Below are 20,335 nucleotides of genomic sequence, written 5' to 3' on the forward strand. Positions count from 1 at the left end.
GTGTTTTTCCGTGGAATGGAATGGAAGGGGAAATGTCAGAACATAATGCAGAAAAGGTAGATATTGATCATGACACAATTACCAAATAAATACAGATGTGTCACAATGTGAACTGTCTTCCTGTGGGTTTTGTAAAAACTTTTGAAAGCAATTGTTCTATGAGAGCACCAACTAAGCCAGATATATAGCAACATAATTTTCTGTTTATACTGGCTCCTCTATTCCAGTGTCCTATAACTACCATAAAAGATTTAGGAAAATATGGGCTTCCTCAGTGGTATCAATCTTAAGAACCGAGTTTAATTTTTACTCTTTATGTAATGTAATGCTCTCTTAATAAATCAATTAAGAAATATTATGAAGTGATTCATATTTTTAGCACCTTGCAAGTATTGAGTTCACTTTTTATTTATCCTAAAATACATACAAAAATTTAAGCTTGAAAAGCTTTTCCTCAATTCTACAGAGCCTCCTTTTATTGGTTTGTTAGGAATATACACAATTCTTATGTTAATTTAAATGGCATCCTTGACCAAGATGAATGGTACTAATTTTTTTATTCTGTATTCCTGTTAACATATAAAACACATTGTCATGGATGATTTCTGACTTGATGCTTTGATGTTTAAGGGAAGAATGCATATTTCAAAACTTGCAAAATACCTATTGTACTTAACTTCTTGACATAGACTTAATATTCCCAGTTTTAAAATTTCTCCTTTTTATCATCTACTAAGAAAATACAAATTTAAAATATGCACATTCTATATGCTTATTCATGGGGGGGGAAATGCAGTATTTATCAAGTTAGTTTCAATTTTTTAAATGAATTCATCTTAATGCTTACTTTCTATCATCTATGTGAAATGCTTATAAGTGCTTACTTAAACGTGAACATTTCAACCAATTTCAATGTTTCCTACCCTTCCCCGAAATATACTGCCATGGTTTTCCCTACCTACCCTTCAGAGCAGTGCCAGTTCAAAGGCCAGCCTCTTGTTCCTACCCAGAAAATGCTAGCTAAACATCCAGGAAAAAACCAAAATGCTTCAAAATGGTACAATCTTCTTTTGCCTCCCAGACGGCTCCACTACCACATACTAGGTATGCCAGAGAGGTTTCCTAGGAGAAAAGGAGTCACTGTGAATTATTACAACCTAGCATCTTGACATTCAACGGAACCAAATGAAACATGACTAACTATTGAAAAGAATGGAAAATGAAAAGAACATCCTCAAAAATAAACTAGTGTGCAATTTTTTACCATCTAAAAGGAAACTCTGGTATGGAAAAATGAACATCCTGCATTTGTTAATTAAGGAAGCATTATATTCAGTTCAGTAACAGTAACTTGTTTAAAAGTGATGAGTCACAATATTCAGTTCCTTCCTGGCCTTATTCAGCTAGGTGTGGAGGAAAGAGGATTGTACCGGCAGCTGGTCCATCTCTGTCCCAGACCCAGCTAGGCCACTGGGACACTGGGAATCTGGGCAAGAAAACAAGCCTGGCTGGACTTCAGTATCTCCTCTTTAAAACCAGGACGTGAGGAGATGAATGAGTGAGCTGGAGGATCTCTTCCATTTCAAATGGACTACAATTCTATTCTCGTAAATAATTTACCTATTTATTTCATTAAAACAAACCCCCCAAAAAGGGTAATTTATTTCCATTATTCCAAACTGAATCTACTAGATCTAATATATGATGAATTTTCTACAAATTAGCATTGTGTGACCAAAGTTACAATATCATTAACATTTCTGTTGCATTCAAAGAGCTCCAAAGACATGCACACTATTCTGATCATTCTCTTTACATGATAGTAGTGTTTCTTTTTTATCGCTAAGGTATCAGACCAAAAAAAATAATTCCTTAAAAATGCTCCTCCTTTTAAACAAATGACAATCACTACACAAATTCAACTGAATGATTTCAATATGATTCTGAATTCTAAAATGGAGAGCTTCTTAAACTATTTACATTGTTCTCCCCAAAATACACACACAAAGTTAGTAAATAAATACCACAGTCAAGTTTTGATTATCTGTCATCTGTAACGGCGAGAGAGATATCTTATACAGATTTTCTTAAATGGTGGAGGGGGGGGTGTACAATTGGGCATTGGAATGTGTTTTATTCTTACATTTGAATAAAGCTGTGCCTGGCATTCTGGAAACTGACAACACTGTACTTCAAGCTGAGTAAATAATGAAACTTTCTGAGGAAAAACCAACCCAAGAGAACTAGAAAACATTTTGTTTTATATATATTTAGGTTCACACCTTAGCAAATGAGAACAGTGTACGATGTTTAGAAAGATATTGTTAAATCCCTGCTCTGTGAGACTATTGTGATAAAAAGAATGAATTATAGAAGGTGACATTAAGTATTTATATAATAATATTTTAAAAATTCTTGCAGGAAGTAGCCATAAAAGGGATTATGATATACAAACTTAAGTTAGTGTTATTATCAAATACATCTACAATGAAAAAAACTCATGAGGTGGGAAACTTATGCTTCACTGCTCACTCCAAAGTTTATAGGTTACATTCTCTTATACAGATGTTCAAATTCAATGATCTCAAACAGCAACATCTGCACTGGATGGACTTCATTCATGCTGGAAAACTGACATTTCTCTAGGAGAGGTGCCAAATGCATCTCAGAATTACAATATGTCAGACTATCCAAATGGAGCTGCTCTTATTTTTCAATATCATCCAATTGTGTTCAGAAGAAATTGTAAACAAGATCCCTAAAGCCACAGTACCAGCAGCCCATCAAGGAGCAACTGTGATGGTCTACTACATACTGCTTGGTCCAAAATGTTCACTTCATAGTAGAATCAAGCAGGCAGCAAAATGATTTTCGTTCCTTTCTGCAATTACAGGTGCTTTAGATGCTGTCAGGTTAACAATGAACATGATCCCTTCATTAACCCCATGGCCTACACTGCTGGGAAGATCAACAAAATAATAGCATTACTCAGCAATGGAAGAAAAGAAAGTCTCAGGAACAAGAGAAGGAAAAGTATCCTGACAGAGGTAGATGCCTCTGGGCTGAGCAGGAAGCAGTTTGTGCGAATGAGAAAGAACAGTGGCCTCTTGGACGTTATGCAACTTTTTCCCCATTGCACCCATGGGAAGCCGTGAGTATGGGCTCTTTGCCTAGTTTGGCAAAGCAGGCCTCAGGTAGGCTTCTCACTAGCAAAACCCAAGAGAAACTGGAAGCAACCACGTCCAGAAAACAAGACATGAACTAGGACATTGTTCAACTCCACAAGCATTAGGAGCAAACTGTAGTAAAGAGGGGGGAAATCCAGACAGTAGTAAACATGAAACTGCAAACATACATATTCAATGAAAACCAGCATCATGGAGGAAGACCATAAACTCAACAAACATGGTAATGAGCATCCAGAGATAGAGTTAATACAAACTTAAATGTAATTAATATATTCAGAGATGTGAGAATAGTTGAAAAGTAGCTAGGTGGGGGGAAAAAAGTTGAGGAATTCTACCAGATTACAATGGAAAAGGACACAGATTTTCCAAAATATTAAAAAAAAGAATTTTTGGAAGGAAAGCAGGGACAAATGAAGAAATAATGAAAAGCTTTCAGAGCTAAGTAAATATTTGAATCTTCAGCCCATCCAGAGGGGCTCAGTTGGTTAAGCATCGTCCTGTGCACTGAAGTGCTGCCAGTTCAATTCTAGATCAGGTATACTGGGTTGCAGGTTCCATCCCGGTTGGGGCATATACAAAAGGCAGCCAATAAATGTGTCTCTCTCACCTAGATGTTTTTCTCTCTCCCTCTCACCATCACTCCCTCTCTCCTTCTCTCTCCACCTCTCTCACCCTCCCTCCCTCTCTCTAAACATGTCTTTGGGTGAGGATTAAAAAAAAAGATTTGAACCTTCAGATTGAAATGGTTTCATAAGTACCAAATTAATTCCATGTGGGGGAAAAGACCTCCTTTATACACATATTGGTGAGAAACCATAATTCAAAGGATGAAGCAAAAAATCCTAAGAGTTTCTGTGGGGGATGGGGAGGAGGAGGGGAGAATACCTAAAAAGAAATAAATAGATTGTCTGAGATTACCACAGAAGTGAGGCTAAAAAGAATGGATCAAAATCTTCCAAGTTCTGTAGGAAAATATGGACCTAACCAAAGAAACATTCATTTATGAAAATTTTGATCATCTGAACATTAAAGAACTCAAATGTTTACTATCTATTCACTCTCTCCAGTAAATTATCAGAAGATAAACAAACGAAGCTATTTGTGGGGTAGAGAATTGTTTTTAAATGAACAAAATTTGCCTCTCTCCTCTAACCATTTCTCCAAAATAAACTTCTGTCTAAAATTGTTACTCTAAAAAGTTAATAACATTCTAGAAATAAAATACGAGTTCTCAAACAGGGAGCAGGATGGGGAGTGGGGGATGAAGGGCAGTGAGGGTGAAACAGATCATGTAAAGAGAGTAAGTACATTATCTCAGAGGTGGTGGAACGATTCCAACTGGCTATTAGGAAACCTCAAGTTGTAACTGATATAGAAATATAATGGTAACCATTATTATGTAAACAGGAATATAATTTCCAGAGATGACTGGTAGGAGAAGAAAATGAAGCCAACTTAATTCCAAACAAAAATTTTAAAAAAACTAATAATAATCATTATAATAAAGAACAAGAGAGCATGGTAAAAATAAAAACCCAAGTAGCATGAAAAAGAAGAGTCCAAATATGTTAGCAATTATAATCAAGTTTAATGGGTTAAATTTGCTATTTAGAATTCAGAAATTTCAGGTGTGTGTGTGTGTGTTTAAGTCCATCTATATGCTGCTTAAAACAACAAATCTACCTAAAACACTTGTTAAGTGTCAAGAATAAATGATATCGAATTGACCTGTAGTTCTTTGATGGGAGTACTAGGCTGACATTACAATACCACGCTCACTGAAAACAGATAAATGCAAGCTTAATATAAAACTAATTAAATGGCTCCCCAATGAAGAGTAACACCTTATGCCAACCTAGTAGGAAGTTTCTAGTGATATGTTTTAGAATTCTGCCATTCGCCCTGGCCATTTAATTAGATATTTGTAATTTGGGTGAGGGCAACGATGAGCTGCAAATCAATTTCCAGACAAAGCTAAAATCGCACCTGGATAAATAATGGACAAACTGCAAGAAGACAAAATTCAAAAGAAACACAGGAAAATCCTGGGAGCCAAAGTCTGGATTGTAGAAGGCTCGGTAGGAATCAGTTGGCTTACTAGCAGGTCTGAGTAGACTGAAAGGTCTAGGTCAATGGTAAACTAAAGTCATTAGTGTGAACTGGTTGCCAACAATTCATTTGGTCTTGGGCTCTGAGAGAGAAAGAGAACAGGGCTGCACCCTTTCTATTCAGCAACCAATGGTCAGAGCGAATCAAATGCAGTGTGACCAGGGAAGGCTGACCAGATTGGAGATGTAACTCCAGACCTCTGCAAAAGAGAAGCAGTTTTAGAATATGATGTTTCACTTGTCTTCAGATACTCACAAGACTGCCATGTGGAAAAGAAATTAACTTGTCCCTGTCACTCCCAGAGTACAGAATTAGGATCAATGCCTGGAAATTCCAGAGAGGACGTTTTCAGTTTAATTTGAGGGAAGTTTTAAATAAATGGGGATGTCCCTAAAACTGAAAGTGGCCCATCATTGGATGTTTCTGGTACTGGATAATTTGCACATTAGGTGTGCTAGAGAGAGAGGTTAAGGCATCAAGTATTGTTGGTGTAAACAATATTTGTATTGCAAACAATAACTATTTGTAGGATAATTTCCAGCCCTGTGATGTATGTTGACTAGAGTGTGTATCTAAACTGAACCATTTGTTCAAACTGAAATATGATTCAACAAGCAGGTTCAAGCCCCACCTCCTCTATGAAGCAAATCATGACAAAAACAGACCATATCTTCCACAGTGTCTACCACCAGTATTAGACCATTTGAAGATCAATTGCAGAGTCTTATTTTGCTTCCTAAAAATTATATTTGAAATAGTCCATCTCCCAACTGTATGACAAGTACCTGGAGTCATGGAACCTCTATCTACTAGGCACCCTGGTAGCCACTAAAATTAAACACGCTGGCTTATCACTTCTCTTGTTTTTTTGCAAATAGCACCTATTTAATGTTTTTAGAGTCACCAATAAATCCTTGCTGTGAAAGTGATGAAATACACATTACTGACTTCCTTGGGAGTTCCTATGTCCCTTTTACCCCCTTGATATATCAAAATCCCTGAATTTTTCCACTTAAAACTTCCAAACTCTCTAATGAGAATAATGGTTACAGAAACTAAAATCCATTTTTGCAACTTTTGCAGATAATAAAATATGCCTTCTTCCTTTCTCTTCTTACCTTAGAACATACCAATAGCCGACCCTAAGAAAACAGAAAGATTTTGAAGAAATAAAAGCCACAATTTGAAGTTCTCTAGAGTGCAGGATAATAGTAGCAAAGTCTTGCACTCTGAAGAAGCCTGGCTATGTCTCTTCTTCAATGCAGTTTGGCAAGACTGTAGCTCTGTATAAGTGGTTTCCTTGGAAACATGGCTTTGGATAAAAAAAACAGCTTCAGATAAAATAGAGTGGCCTTGCCCTAACCGGTTTGGCTCAGTGGATAGAGTGTTGGCCTGCAGACTGAAAGGTCCCAGGTTCGATTCCAGTCAAGAGCATGTACCTTGGTTGCGAGCACATCCCCAGTAGGAGGTGTGCAGGAGGCAGCTGGTCAATGTTTCTCTCTCATCGATGTTTCTAACTCTCTATCCCTCTCCCTTCCTCTCTGTAAAAAATCAATAAAATATATATTTTTTTAAATAGAGTGGCCTTGCTTAAGGATTGAAAATACTAAAGCAATAAAAGAAACGAAAAGGAAAAATTTTCTTCTGCTAAGTTTATAATAAATGCTCATCTTTGTGGATAAACTGGAAGAGGGGATAAACATACACACATTTACTTTTAAATTTGTCATTAGTATTCAAATCAAATTTGAAAATGTGAAATTATAATTGCTTTTCTAGACTTACACAGGCTGCTTTAGGCCCAAAGCTCAAAAACATGGCAAGTTACTAGAAGAAAAATTTGGAATTCAACTTGACAGCCATATCCAAGATGATGTAGAAACACTTAAAATGCACAAACTCATTGCATGACTCAGGCTTAGCACTTAATAATGTAACAGGTCTGGCCAAAAATGACAAATCTGAAGTTACCATCTAAAAATTAAAAATACTTATAGCCACAGTTATAAAAACACAAATGCACAAGTGACCCTAAGTACCTTATATTGATAACTGTCCAGACATTCATTTAATTAAATCATTTAGAAGGAGTTGAGATAAAAAATATTCAGCCCAGCTGGCATGGCTCAGTGGTTGAGCATGGACCTATAAACAAGGAGGTCACTGATTCCTGGTCAGGGCACATGCCCAGGTTGCAGGTTCGAGCCCCAATATGGGGCACATAGGAGGCAGCCAATCAATGATTCTCTTTCATTATTGATGTTTTTCTCTCTCTATCCCTCTCCCTCACTCTGAAATCAATAAAAACATATTTTTAAAAATTCACGCTTTTTTCCAGAGTTCTGATATCTGTCAGTTTGATTCATGTCATCATGGCTTTTTGATTTGTTTTGGGCTGAGTAGAAGACATGCTTAGTTTAAATCAGTGGTTCTCAACCTACTGGCCCTTTAAATACAGTTCCTCATGTTGTGACCCAACCATAAAATTATTTTCGTTGCTACTTCATAACTGTAATGTTGCTACTGTTATGAATCATAACGTAAATATCTGATATGCAGGATGGTCTTAGGTGACCCCTGTGAAAGGGTCGTTCGACCGCCAAAGGGGTCGAGACCCACAGGTTGAGAACCGCTGGTTCTAAATACTTTGTAAAAACTTACTGATGTATATTATATATTTTGGACTTAGGAGAACATAGATCTAACCACAGCCACAAATAATAATAGAAGTAATGAGACAATTAACCCTTTGAGTGCCAACCAATATCCTAGGAACTATGCTAAAATTGCCAAGGCATTTTTGCTGATTTTACAGCAGTTTAGGAAAAAAATTATGAATCGCAAGTAAATGAAGTTACATATTCAAAAACTTAAGGAAACCTTTACTACATTTGTTTTCATCTTTGACATATATTGTTTGCTGATTGTATTATAAAATACTAGTAGAAAAAAAAATTGAACAAAACATATAATGTTAAAATAGAGGGACACCCTTCTCCAATATCTTCCACAAAATTGTCATCTTCACAGCAAGAATTGACATATTTAGCAATGTCATCATCACTAATAAAAGCAGACTTAGAACTGGACGCCATTTCAAATCTTTGATAGCGCTCCCGGCACTTTTGGCGAAAGACAGGAGGAGCGCAATCGCGCTCCCCGGCACTCTAGGGGTTAACATAGGAACAACCACAAGAACCTCCTCAAGACATTCTACCCTAAGCAGCAATGGAATAGGGTTGTGGTATGACAACCAACCCTGACATCCATGGGGAAAACTCAGAAAGAGAGAATATTGTACTTATGATAATAACAAATGTTAAGCTAATTTGAGTACTTCTATCGGCCAGGCTCTATGCTCCTCGTGTTTATTTGCATTATCCCATTTAACCTTGCTGACCACACTATGAAATAGGTCCCTTGGTCCTCAGTTAACAGACGGGCACATTAAGCTTTAAAAGGTTCAATGCCATGCACAAGGTCGCACAGGTGCTAAGTGTCAGGGCCACAACTGCACAACACCCATGATTTTAGTTATTATCTTATATGGCCTCAATGTTAGTAGAGTACATAATATTCTTTTGGCATTCACAAGAGGTAATAAACTGATTCTTCTGCTTTTAAAATTTTTTTCTCATGTAATTTTAGCCAGATTGTACTATCTGTACTTAGTGTGTCTGATATTTAAAAAGCACATCTGGCACAATATGTGCTTTATGAATTACAGGGACATAAATTCATCACATTATTATACCATTATCTCTCATTTGTATGGGAATTCACAATTGTAGTTTCAAATGTTTCTGTCTACAAAGCATGTAGTTATGTATTCATTTTGTATTGAAGGAGTAATACATGTATATTAAAAAATAGCCCTAACCGGTTTTGCTCAGTGGATAGAGCGTCGGCCTACAGACCAAAGGGTCCTGGGTTTGATTCCAGTCGAGGGCATGTACTTTGGTTGCAGGCTTCTCCCCAGCCAGGGCCCTGATCAGGGCATGTGCAGGAGGCAACCAATTGATGAGTTTCTCTCACATCAATGTTTATCTCTGTCTTTCCCTCTCTTTTCCACTTTCTCTAAAAGATCAGTGGAAAAATATCCTCACGTGAGGATTAAAAACAAACAAACAAAAATAAACAAAAGCAAGAAGAAAATATTTATCATTCTGCCACCCAAACACAACTGTTAACATTTTGAGAAACATGTAATTTAGAGCTTATAAATATCATTTGATTATTCATATAAACATGATTTCCCTCACAAAGCCCATAATTCAGAATCAGAAAATAAATTTTTCAAGCGTTGAAAAGAACATTATTTATATAACTAGTGGCCTGGTGCACAGATTCATGCACATTGAAAGGAAATTAATTAGAAGAAAATATTTTAATATCGCTATTCACCCTTTCTCTGTAATAGAAGTGTCAGAGGTGAAATAAAATTAGTAAAATGTACATGAAAACAATATATAAATTGATTAATAAATAAATAACATGATATAACAACAAAAACATGATATGAAAACAACAAAAACATAATATAAAAACAACACTGATACAATGACTGATAAATTGATTAAACTTATTCTAATATCTCCTGTATACCACAGTAAGAGTAAAAACACTTTCAGAGTGCTTGACTAATTTCCCTTGTGATGAAGTATTTACAACTTTAACGTCACACACTCTTCGAACTCAAGAGAAAGCAACATATAACTGATCATGTCTGAAAACAAGTTCAGGTAAAAATATTCCTACTCTGTCTAGAGTTCGTCCTTGTGATTTATTAATAGTCAGTGCAAATGCTGGTATCACAGGAAACTGTCTTCAAATTAATTTAAATGGTAGACCAGTGTCAGATGGGGACAAATCAATTCTTGGAATCAAACAACCTCTGCTTCCTCAGATCCTGTTAATACTTCAGCCTCAATTATGTTAGGTCACAATCTTGTGATAATAAATCTAGTACCATGACAAAGACCCCATTTACTATTAAGATTTCTCAGTAGCATGATGATTGCACCTACTTTCAATTTTAATTTATGACACGGCATTCCCGAAGGAGTAATACTATTAAGAAATTTGATGGGAAAATTTTCCTTTTCAGCTTCACCCATTGAATCGATGGAATCATCACTCAAATAGGTGTGAAAAATCTCCATTGAGTATATCTAAAATTTCTTCATTTAATTTATGAACATGCTCATTTTTAGGACAAAGAATCAACTTAGCCTTTTATAGATATAGAATAAACTTGCTTAATTAGACCTGCTTTCTGATTTAGCTAAACTTTTTCCAACCCAGTGAAGCACCCCAACTTCTCTTTCTGATAATTGTCAGCAACACAGCAGTAAATATCAACACAAAGCAGATTATTATTGTAAATCACCCAGAGAGAACAAAGGGTAAAATATTTAACTGCAGCAGTGTTTGACTATATTCTGTGCAGTGAGAAAACCTGAAGTCATTTTCAAGGACCACCATTTATTACTTCTTTTCAGTCAGGTGAAGTTTCTAAGGTTTCTAAATCTCTGTTTTCTGGCTAATGAAAACAGGATTCCACCAAGTCTCCTATCTACCTACTGCAGGACTTCTGTGAGGATCAAATGAGATGAGGCACAGGAAAACACTTCACAGACATTTGGTTAAAAGTGTAAAATGTTTGCACCTGGCTATAAAGCAAGTCGTTCCTGGGCTGAAGAAACTGCAAGGAGGCTAATTGCTAGGGAGAGGAAGCTGAGCGTTGCACCTGGCGCCCAAAGCTGGGTTGGGCTGTGGGCCGCATTTTGTACCATGGGGTCTCGGCAGCATCGGCTGCGATTTGGTGGGCTGTCACTCTGGGGTGGTGGTGGGACCTGTGTCCCACTTGGGGGAAGCTGAGTGTTGCTCTGTGGGCGCCAGGTCCATGGTGCCGTTTCTCTGTAAATGGCCAGTCAGATGGACACTTAGCATATTAGCCTTTTATATATATATATACAGTGGGGCCTTGACTTACGAGTTTAATTCGTTCCGAGACCGAGCTCGTTAAGGAGCTCGTTAACTCAAATTACTCTGTCAACTCAATGCAAAAAAACGGCCGAGAGACAGCTGGTATCTCAAAAAACTCGTTAGTCAGGACACTCGTAAGTCAAGGCCCTACTGTATGGACTAGAGGCCCGATGCACGAAATTCATGCAAGGGCCTTGGCCCCGGCCCCCGCCCACTGCTGCTGTGGCTGGGGGCCTCTGCCACGGCCCCTGCCCGCTGCAGCTTTGTCAGGAAGGAAGGACGTCCAGGAGGATGTCCAGTCTAATTTGCATATTATGCTTTTATTATTATAGATTCCCACATGGAGGCCAAAGAAAAATTTGTTTAGCTATCATTAAAATTTTCTGGAAATAAAAAGATCTGTTATTTCATTATTCCTCATGCACAGTAACATCCATCTTCAGTGCACAGTCAAGAAGTATGTAAACAGGCATTCTAGGAATGCCTTCTCCATTTCTCAGTAGGTTGACTTCCCAAAGGATGCTACTCCACAGTGACTTAAACAATATGGATGCTCTAAGCTGCAATTCTTTACATGGTCCATGATGGTCTCAAAGGGTGCTTTTGACCAAGAAAAAGAAAAAAATGCAAACAGCAAAATGAAAGAAGACTTTACAATAACACCTGCCCAGCTCTCCCTTACCGTAGGCTTTTCTAAGCTACCAGCTTTCCAGTAAGTTGGTGGCAGGCTGGGATGAGAAATCAGGTCCTCCATTTCCTGATTCACATCCTTCTTAGACATAATGAGAGCATCTATTTATTTAGTGGTTAGCATATAAATATTATTACTATTATTTAAATGGTGGTAGAGAAATGACATATAACTTGGACTGTACTACTCACTACACACTCACATGTTTGCTTTCACTAAATATACAGGAATTCATAATAGGCTCCATGTGCCTCTGCTTGCCATCAAGAACTCTGAATCCCACCGGCTGTTTTCATCCCTGCTCCCTCCTCATTCCACAGGGACCCAAGAAGGGATTCTGCCTGTAACATTCTGGTTAAGACAGTTGCCATGTAATCCCTGCTCCCCACAGCTTTTATTTCACTCTCATTTCAAACCTTAATCCAGAGGTGCTAGGTGACTACCGATTTGATCAGGATGAGAAAGTAAAGGCATTGTACAATTATGGGAAGGCAGACTGCTGAAAGGGAAGGGTGAGTTTCTATATTCTCAGGACCGAGGATGTTTACCTTCTCAATGGTGCCTCTCTGAGATAACCTCTCCACTTCTTGCTAAGATATACCTTCAAACCACATCCAACCCATTCTACAGATTGACACATGACATTATATCAAGTGAAAATAAAAAATGGTTTGAGCCCTGGGTGGTGTGCTAAGTGGTTAGAGCATCGGCCTGTGCACCTAAGGGCCCAGGGTTTGATTCCCAGTCAAGGGCACTTACCATGGTTTCGGGTTCAGTTTCCACCCCTGGTCAGGGTATGTGTGGGAGGCAAACTGTCTAAGTGTCTTTCTCACATCATTCTCTCTCTCTCTCTCTCTCCCTCTCTCTCTCCCCCTCCTCCCTCCCATCTACTCTCTCTGAAAAGCAATGGGAAAAATATCCTCAGGTGAGGATTAACAAACAAAAACATGATTTGAGAAGAAACCAAGTGACACATCATGCTATGCTTATAGATTTTTCTAAATTTAAATGAAAACTCTTTTTGTCTTATACGTTTTTTCACTTAAAGATATTTATAAAATTTTATTTTTATATAATAAATTGAAGGGAATTTTCCATTTAAAAGAAATTTCCAATTGGCTATTAATAGACTAACTAAACTGAACTTAGCAACTTCTCTGAATCCTCTGAGGATAGCTAGGCATTTGATAGGCACTTAATCACTACCTGATGAATGGCTGAACCCTTACAAAGAATATTTCTCCCTGTCTTATCTTTAATGCTCTATTCAGGTTACTACTAGAAAACACATGCCTACACAAACCCCATGAGGTGGAATCAAACTCTCTCTTCCCAATAAAGTAGCAAAATTCATGTACAAAAGTTTCAGAATTTGTAAAAGTATATATTTCAATAAGTTATTTCAATCATTGAGCCTCCTATGGATTTGAAAAGTCATCATAAAAATATAATACATATTTTCTGAATGTTTGTTTTTATTTACCCATTACACAATTTTAAAAAAATTAAAAAATTTTTCTAAAGAATGTTTTTAGTGGAACAAACTTTCTATAAAGTTCAAACTTCATTAAAATGTCTTTTTACTTTAAATTTTAAAAAGGAAAATTTTCTTGGTCCTTAATCTTTTGTTCTTAACACCAGTCACTGTAAAAACAAATAGTTAAGGGGTAACGAAACACTGCAATCATGGCTAAATTGACCTAGATCAAAACAAGACAAGTCAAAACAAAAACTAAACACTGACTCTAACACAAGCCACTGGCAGCATTCCCAGAAGGTCACCAAACTTGGACTTGAGAAAACTGTCAATGTTTCCTGAAATTTTCAACCATATCTTCTGAGTTTTTCATTAGTGAAAACCAAAATGTCAAAGAAACAATAAAGGGTGTTGGGGAGGACTAAATTAAATCCTTAGAAAAGACAAACCTAGTGGAAAAGATGATCCTTTTCACAACAGATACCTACAGATTAATTTCTTGTCATTGTGCACATATTGTTTTCAGTGGTTTTTCATTAAGGAAATCTTTGGAATAAATAACCCTGAAATCAAACTGGGTTAAATAGGACAAGAAGACCTACAGTATTCCAAAAACACTCTCCTGGATTATGTGCCTCGTGTTACACGATCTGATTTTTCAGAAGGCAAGGTAGGTGAATGAAAAATTGCAGAGTAGAAGACAGGAAACCTGAGCTGCTATCCTGGGCCACCTTGAGCCCTTAGTCAAGAATGATGCCTCCAAGCCTGTTTCCTCATTTATATTACACAAAAATCTAATCTCCCTAACTGTTCTAAAAAGTTTATGAGTACATGGGAATCCCATGGATGCCGTTAATAGACCTCTCTTTATAAAGGACACAATTACATTCTTCCTTTTCACAATAAATTAACCAAACGAATTAAATTTTTTTTAAATCAGGTTGAGCATCAGAATTCTAAACTGTTCTCAAGTGAGTCCAAAGTGCAGTCAAGTTTGAGAACCATGGACTTAATGCAGCGACTCTTAACGTGTGGTCTAGGGCCAGCAGCATCAGTATCTGGGAATTTTTACAGATGTTCAAAATATTGTATTATTTTCTGAGAAACTTGAAGTACTTCATGTATTCTGAAAACAAATTCCCCCACTAGCTAAAATAGAAGAAAAAAAAAAACATCATGTAAATGGCTACTTCTTTTTTAGGGTCCAGTTTTCCGAGGTAAAAACAGAAAAGAGAGCTTCAGCTTAAACCATTCATTAATGTCCACAGTAAAAGAATTGCAAATTCTGCCCTAGCCAGTTTGGCTCAATAGCTAGAGTGTCGGCCTGCAGACTGAAGGGTCCAGGGTTCGATTCCGGTCAAGGGCACATGGCCAGGTTATGGGCTCGATCCCCAGTAGAGGGCATGCAGGAGGCAGCCTATCAATGATTCTCTTTCATCATTGATGTTTCTGTCTCTCTCCTTCTCTATTCCTCTCTGAAATCAATAAAGAAATATATATTAAAAAAAAGAATTGCAAATTCTTATTAAGTATTTACTATGAGCCAGACACTGTTAAAAGAAAAATTCATGCTCTGACCGGTTTGGTTCAGTGGATAGAGCGTCAGCCTGCGGACTCAAGGGTCCCAGGTTCGATTCCAGTCAAGGGCATGTGCCTTGGTTGCGGGCAGATCCCCAGTAAGGAGTGTGCAGGAGGCAGCTAATCTATGTTTCTAACTCTCTATCCCTCTCCCTTCCTCTCTATAAAAAAATCAATAAAATATATTTTTTTAAAAAATTAAAAAAAAAATTCATATGTGTCAACTCACTCCTTACAACAATCCTTCTGAGGTAGGTACTATGATCCCATTTTTACTAATTAGAAAACAGAAGCCAAAAAAAGCTTATGTAACTTGTCCAAGTTCAAACAACTAGTAAGTCCCAGAGTCAGGGGCAAGGCTAGGCAGTCTGGCTGAAGAGTGTATGTCTTTTTTGTTGTTAATCCTCACCCAAGGATATTTTCCATCAATTTTTAGAGAGAGTGAAAGGGACGGGGAGAGACAAAGAGAGAGAAACAGTGATGTGAGAGAGACACGTTGATAGGTTGCCTCCCGAGCAGGCCCCAACCAGGGCCAGGGAACAAGCCTGCAACTGATGTATGTGCCCTTGACTGGAATCTAAGCCAGGACCCTTCCATCTGACAGCCAACACTCTATTCACTGAACCAAACTGGCTAGGGTGCAGGAGCGGGATAGAAGAGGTCAATGGGGGAAAGAAGGGGGACATATGTAATACTTTCAACAATAAAGATTTTTTTTTAAAACGACTAGGGCAAAGAATGTGACTTTAATCATGAGGTAGAGAAAGTTGAGAAACTCAGCATCCATGGCTAATTCTCTTTGAGATTAAACCACCTGCCAGAAATAAGCATTTCAACTTTGTTTTCACAAGAATGATAATGAATCAAGCTAAAAAATTACTATTGCATGCCGAACAGTGTAATCTAAAGATAATAAATAACAAAATTAAAACATGTACCCATTTTCTGTTATGTGTTTACTCACAAGACTTTCAAGACTGGATTTAATAGTAAAACAATCCACTTTAAAACAAATAGGCCCTCAAAATGAACCCAAATGAATGCCAGGTAACTCTTATCAAAACCTTTCTAAGTGAGCCAGGTTATGTAAATCAAGTGCAATTACACAGGCTTGTTTATGATCATCCCTGCTCCAGGCCTTATGGAGAATTATAAAACTACTGCGGGGCATTGCAATATTGATCGTTCCTAATTGGCCATATCCTGTCACTGAATTGCAACATCACATACTCTCTTAGCTCTTCAGTTAAGTTATCCGGAACACTAATTTGAGTACTGAGAGTCTGAATTTGCTTCCACAATCCTTCATTTTTCCCATCAAGAGATGTGCCTCTGATCTTCCCTTTTCATCCCCACAGCTATTCATTTCATACACAGTGAGCCAAACAAAAAACCCTACTTACATTAAAATGTAATTACAATTAATTTAATAACATTAAATTCTAATTCTATTCAATTTAATAACATTAAATTGTAATTTCAACAGTATCCTAATAAAGACCTGATTTCCTGAATGGATGAGTCACTAAGATGTTTATATGCTGGAATTTGGATTATGTTTAGTCTTTTAGAAGTCATGCAAGTTTGGTAATAGGCAGAGTTTGAAATGCAAATCAAAACTACAATGAGATACCACCTCGCACCTGTCAGAATGGCTATTATCAATAAGACAAGTAAAAACAAGTGTTGGAGAGGTTGTGGATAAACAGAAACCTTCATTCACTGATGGTGGGAATGTAAACCGGTACAGCCACTATGGAAAACAGTATGGCAGTTCCTCAAAAAATTAAGAATAAGTTACCATATAAGCCAGCAACCCTTTTTCTGGGTGTCTACCTGAAATTTTGAAAGCCTTTATTCACAAAAAGATTTATGTACCCCTGTGATCATTGCAGCATTATTCATGGTGGCCAAGTCATGGAAACAACAGAAGTGTCCTTTGATTGGTGATTAGATAAAGATGTGGTATATACATACAATGAAATACTACTCAGCCATAAGATGAAATACTGCCATTTAGGACAGCATGGATGAACTTGAGAATATCATGCTAAGTGAAATAAGTCAGATGGAAAAAGTCAAGAACCATATGATTTCACTCGTATGTAAGATATAAAACTGAAAACAACAAATGAACAAACAAGACAAACAAAAATTCATAGATACTGACAACAGTACGGTGGTTACCATTAGAAAATGAGAGGGGAGGTAACAAAGGGTTAAGGTGGTCAAATATATGGTGACAGAAGGAGATTTGACTTTGGGTGTTAAACACACAATGCAATATACAGATGATGTGTTATAGAATTGTACACTTGAAACCTAAATAATTTTATTAACCAGTGTCACCCCAATAAATTTAATAAAAAAGATGCAAGATGAGTGATAAAAAGGTACTTAAGTTAGAAATTTAATAGTCATTTTATCACTGAAATTAAAGGAGAATTAAGACTACTTTCAAAGTACAGAAGCATTTGGCATCCTTTTTGGAATTAATATAATAATTTTTTTTTCCAGTAGAACCATTTGATCCTCAGAGAATCATCTGGATCAGGTCCAATCAAATAATGTGAAAGAAATTGCTTTTAATATATATGATTTGATGCATTTTGAAATTACTGCAATTAAGAAGAAAAATGACCTTTAAATGACCTCAACTACCCTTTTTGCCAATGTAGGCCTGTCCTTGCTGTGTGTCCTCATTTTGCTTTGTCTTATATTGAACAAATCTTGATGTAACTGGTAAAGGTTTCATTTTATTCTCTCAAGAACCTAAGAAACACCAGACAGTACTTCCCAACTGGTTCTCTTGGAGGCCATGGTGTGCCACTTATAATGCCCTCTTCCTACCAGTATATGAATTTTCTTTTATAAGGAATGATATCCTGGATAGTGTGAGTTTAAGACTATTTAAATGTGAATGTAGATAGATCATAAACTCCACCACATGCTGAAATCCTTTACCATAGACAGGGAGTGTAGCTAAAGACAAGGCTGTTCATTTGAAGCTAGGCTACTTTAAATCTTTTTCTAGAAAGTTCTATATAAAACACAATAAAAGTTCTGAAGATAAATTGAGGATGTCCATATGTTCACATTCAGGTAAAAAGCAAAAACTTTAAATTCTAAGGGTGATGCTGGCATGTAAATAAATACAAAACCTGACCGTGTATCAGTATCTGCACTTTTTATATCAAGGTGTTTGGATTAGGTTTTTGTCTTCTTTCCAGTTTGTGTGTGGTATGTGCATATTTTAAGCAAACAAATATTTAATTTACTCCGTGAGACACTTTAGAAGAATCATTTCATTTAACTCAGGCAACAATTTTGGAGTATGCATTATACGACTACAGTCCCCATTGTACAGATGAGGAAAGTGAGGCTTGGAGAATTTATGCCACCATCCAAGAGCATGAGAAGCAGACCAGCAGGTGTTGAACCTGAAGCTGGAGTCTCAGACCAAGGCCCCTGTTCCTAATCACTATCTCCATCTCCCCCAGTTTTCTCAACACAAGTTTAGTGCCGGTCCCTTAACACGTTCATATACCTCAATCATAACTTGGCACAGGCAGCAGCTTGGAAAGTAAACATTCTCGGTACAGAAAGTCTTGGTACAGTTAGCACTGTGTCCGCCCCGGCACACGTGCTGGGACTGGAGTCATGCCTATTCTAGCTTTTGTGGCCAATGTTAGATTTTCTAATCCACTTAAGCTTATTTGCAAAGCCATTTTTACTTCTGTACTAATGACTTTGAAAAAGCTGGATTTTTTTTTTTAGCCAAAATTTTGAAATCTCAGGTCTCTATTAAAAGCGGGGGGTTGGAGGGAGCGCCACTTCAGACATTCCAGAGACCTGTAATGCTGAATTCCCTCTCACTCTGGAGAATTGGCACGAATCCCTGAAACCTCCAATTGCTTTTTTAAAAAAATGAGACTGCGTATGAGTCCTGTAATGTGCGCTGATGACAGGACTGCTCTGGGATCATGTCATCGGGGGCCAAAGGTTCGTGCGATTACAGCTAGAAGACTCTCATGTACATTTCTCCTTTGGCTTCATTTCAACTCTGAAAAAAAAAAAGAAAATTCCTAATCTCTCCTAAAGCAAATATGCTAATTGTACGATGTAAAAATTGCCCGAGATGATGGCAAGCATCTGTCCTTTATGTCCAAAGTCCACAGTATACCTTAGATTTTCCAAAAATGGTCTGTTTCCTCCCCCATCCCCCTGGGAGGGGGCTTTGCAGGTGTTTGCCCTCACCCTAGCTGAGATCCAACCCAAGCTCTCAAAGTCCGCAAACTCTAGCAGCACCTGAGGGCTCACTAAAACACAAAGCTGGGCCCAGATCCCAGTGTCAGCTCCGCCCTAGATTTTGCATTTCTAAGAGTTCCCCAGGTGACGCTGAAGCTGCGGGCCAGAGACCACACTTTGAGAACCACTGCTTCAACTCACTGGTTCCCAATCTACTTCACATGGGAATCACCTGATAACAGTTTTCTACATGTGGATGCCCAAAGTCCCGCTCCTGGATATTCTGATTTCATTGGACCAGGATGCTGCTCAAGGACCGGATTTTATTAAGCTCCCCCGGTGAGTCTGCTGTGCAGCAAGCGCGAAGAACTGCTGGTCCACCCCCCGCAGCCCCCAGCCCTGCGCGCCCGCGTCCAGTTCCCTGGGCGCACCACGTGCGGACGCCACAGCCCCTTCCAGGGAGATAAAGGCAGAGAGCGATGAGTTTAGGGAAGTAAATCCCCGCATGTTATTCATTCTCAGAGGCCAAACACTGAGGCAGAAATCAGCGCCCAGGGAACCTCTACATTCATTAACACCCAAGTAACTTTGCAAGACAAACTCTGACATCCCATCCTCCAAGCCGGGCGCGGAGTCTACCTCCCGGTTCGCCGAGCATGTCAGCGCCGGGAGGAAACTGCACCCTCAGAACCCCAAAATGCCAACCTGCAGCCCCGGGGGGCCAGCTCTGAAGCCCCCTAATGGTCATTCTGGCCAGGAGAGAGGAGAAAGCGGTGTCACCTTACCTGGCGCGGCGTCCAGGGTCGGGGTTGCGGTCGCAGGCAGCTGCGTTCTGCACCAGGGGTACAGGGTGTCCCGGGCGGTGACCAGAGATAAGGTTCGCGCTCCCCACCCGCCCCCTTTCCGGGGCGAAGGCCAGAGGGTGGGTTTTGGATCTGGATCTGCAAGTGCGAACTGTTAGTGGAAGCCTGATGGAAACATACTTCAAATCCTACTGGGACCAGAAAATGTACTCTTGGGAGGAAGCAGGAAAGATAAAGGAAACTCAGAGGTGGA

The 20,335-nt window shown here is 38.3% G+C and overlaps 1 protein-coding gene across 2 annotated transcripts in view; it reads right to left on the reverse strand.

Annotated features, from left to right (window-relative positions):
• COL21A1 (collagen, type XXI, alpha 1) overlaps window positions 1-20,147 on the reverse strand; it is a 167,346-nt gene extending 147,199 nt beyond the window's left edge. For both annotated transcript variants that reach the window (XM_014537294.1, XM_014537293.1), the window contains exon 1: window positions 20,065-20,147. The gene's annotated coding sequence lies outside the window, so the exon portion shown is untranslated. The remainder of the gene's footprint in view (window positions 1-20,064) is intronic.
• Window positions 20,148-20,335: the final 188 nt, after the last annotated feature.

This window comes from Myotis brandtii, unplaced genomic scaffold (genome assembly GCF_000412655.1).
Source record: "Myotis brandtii unplaced genomic scaffold, ASM41265v1 scaffold176, whole genome shotgun sequence".
In the NCBI taxonomy this organism is placed as follows: domain Eukaryota; kingdom Metazoa; phylum Chordata; class Mammalia; order Chiroptera; family Vespertilionidae; genus Myotis; species Myotis brandtii.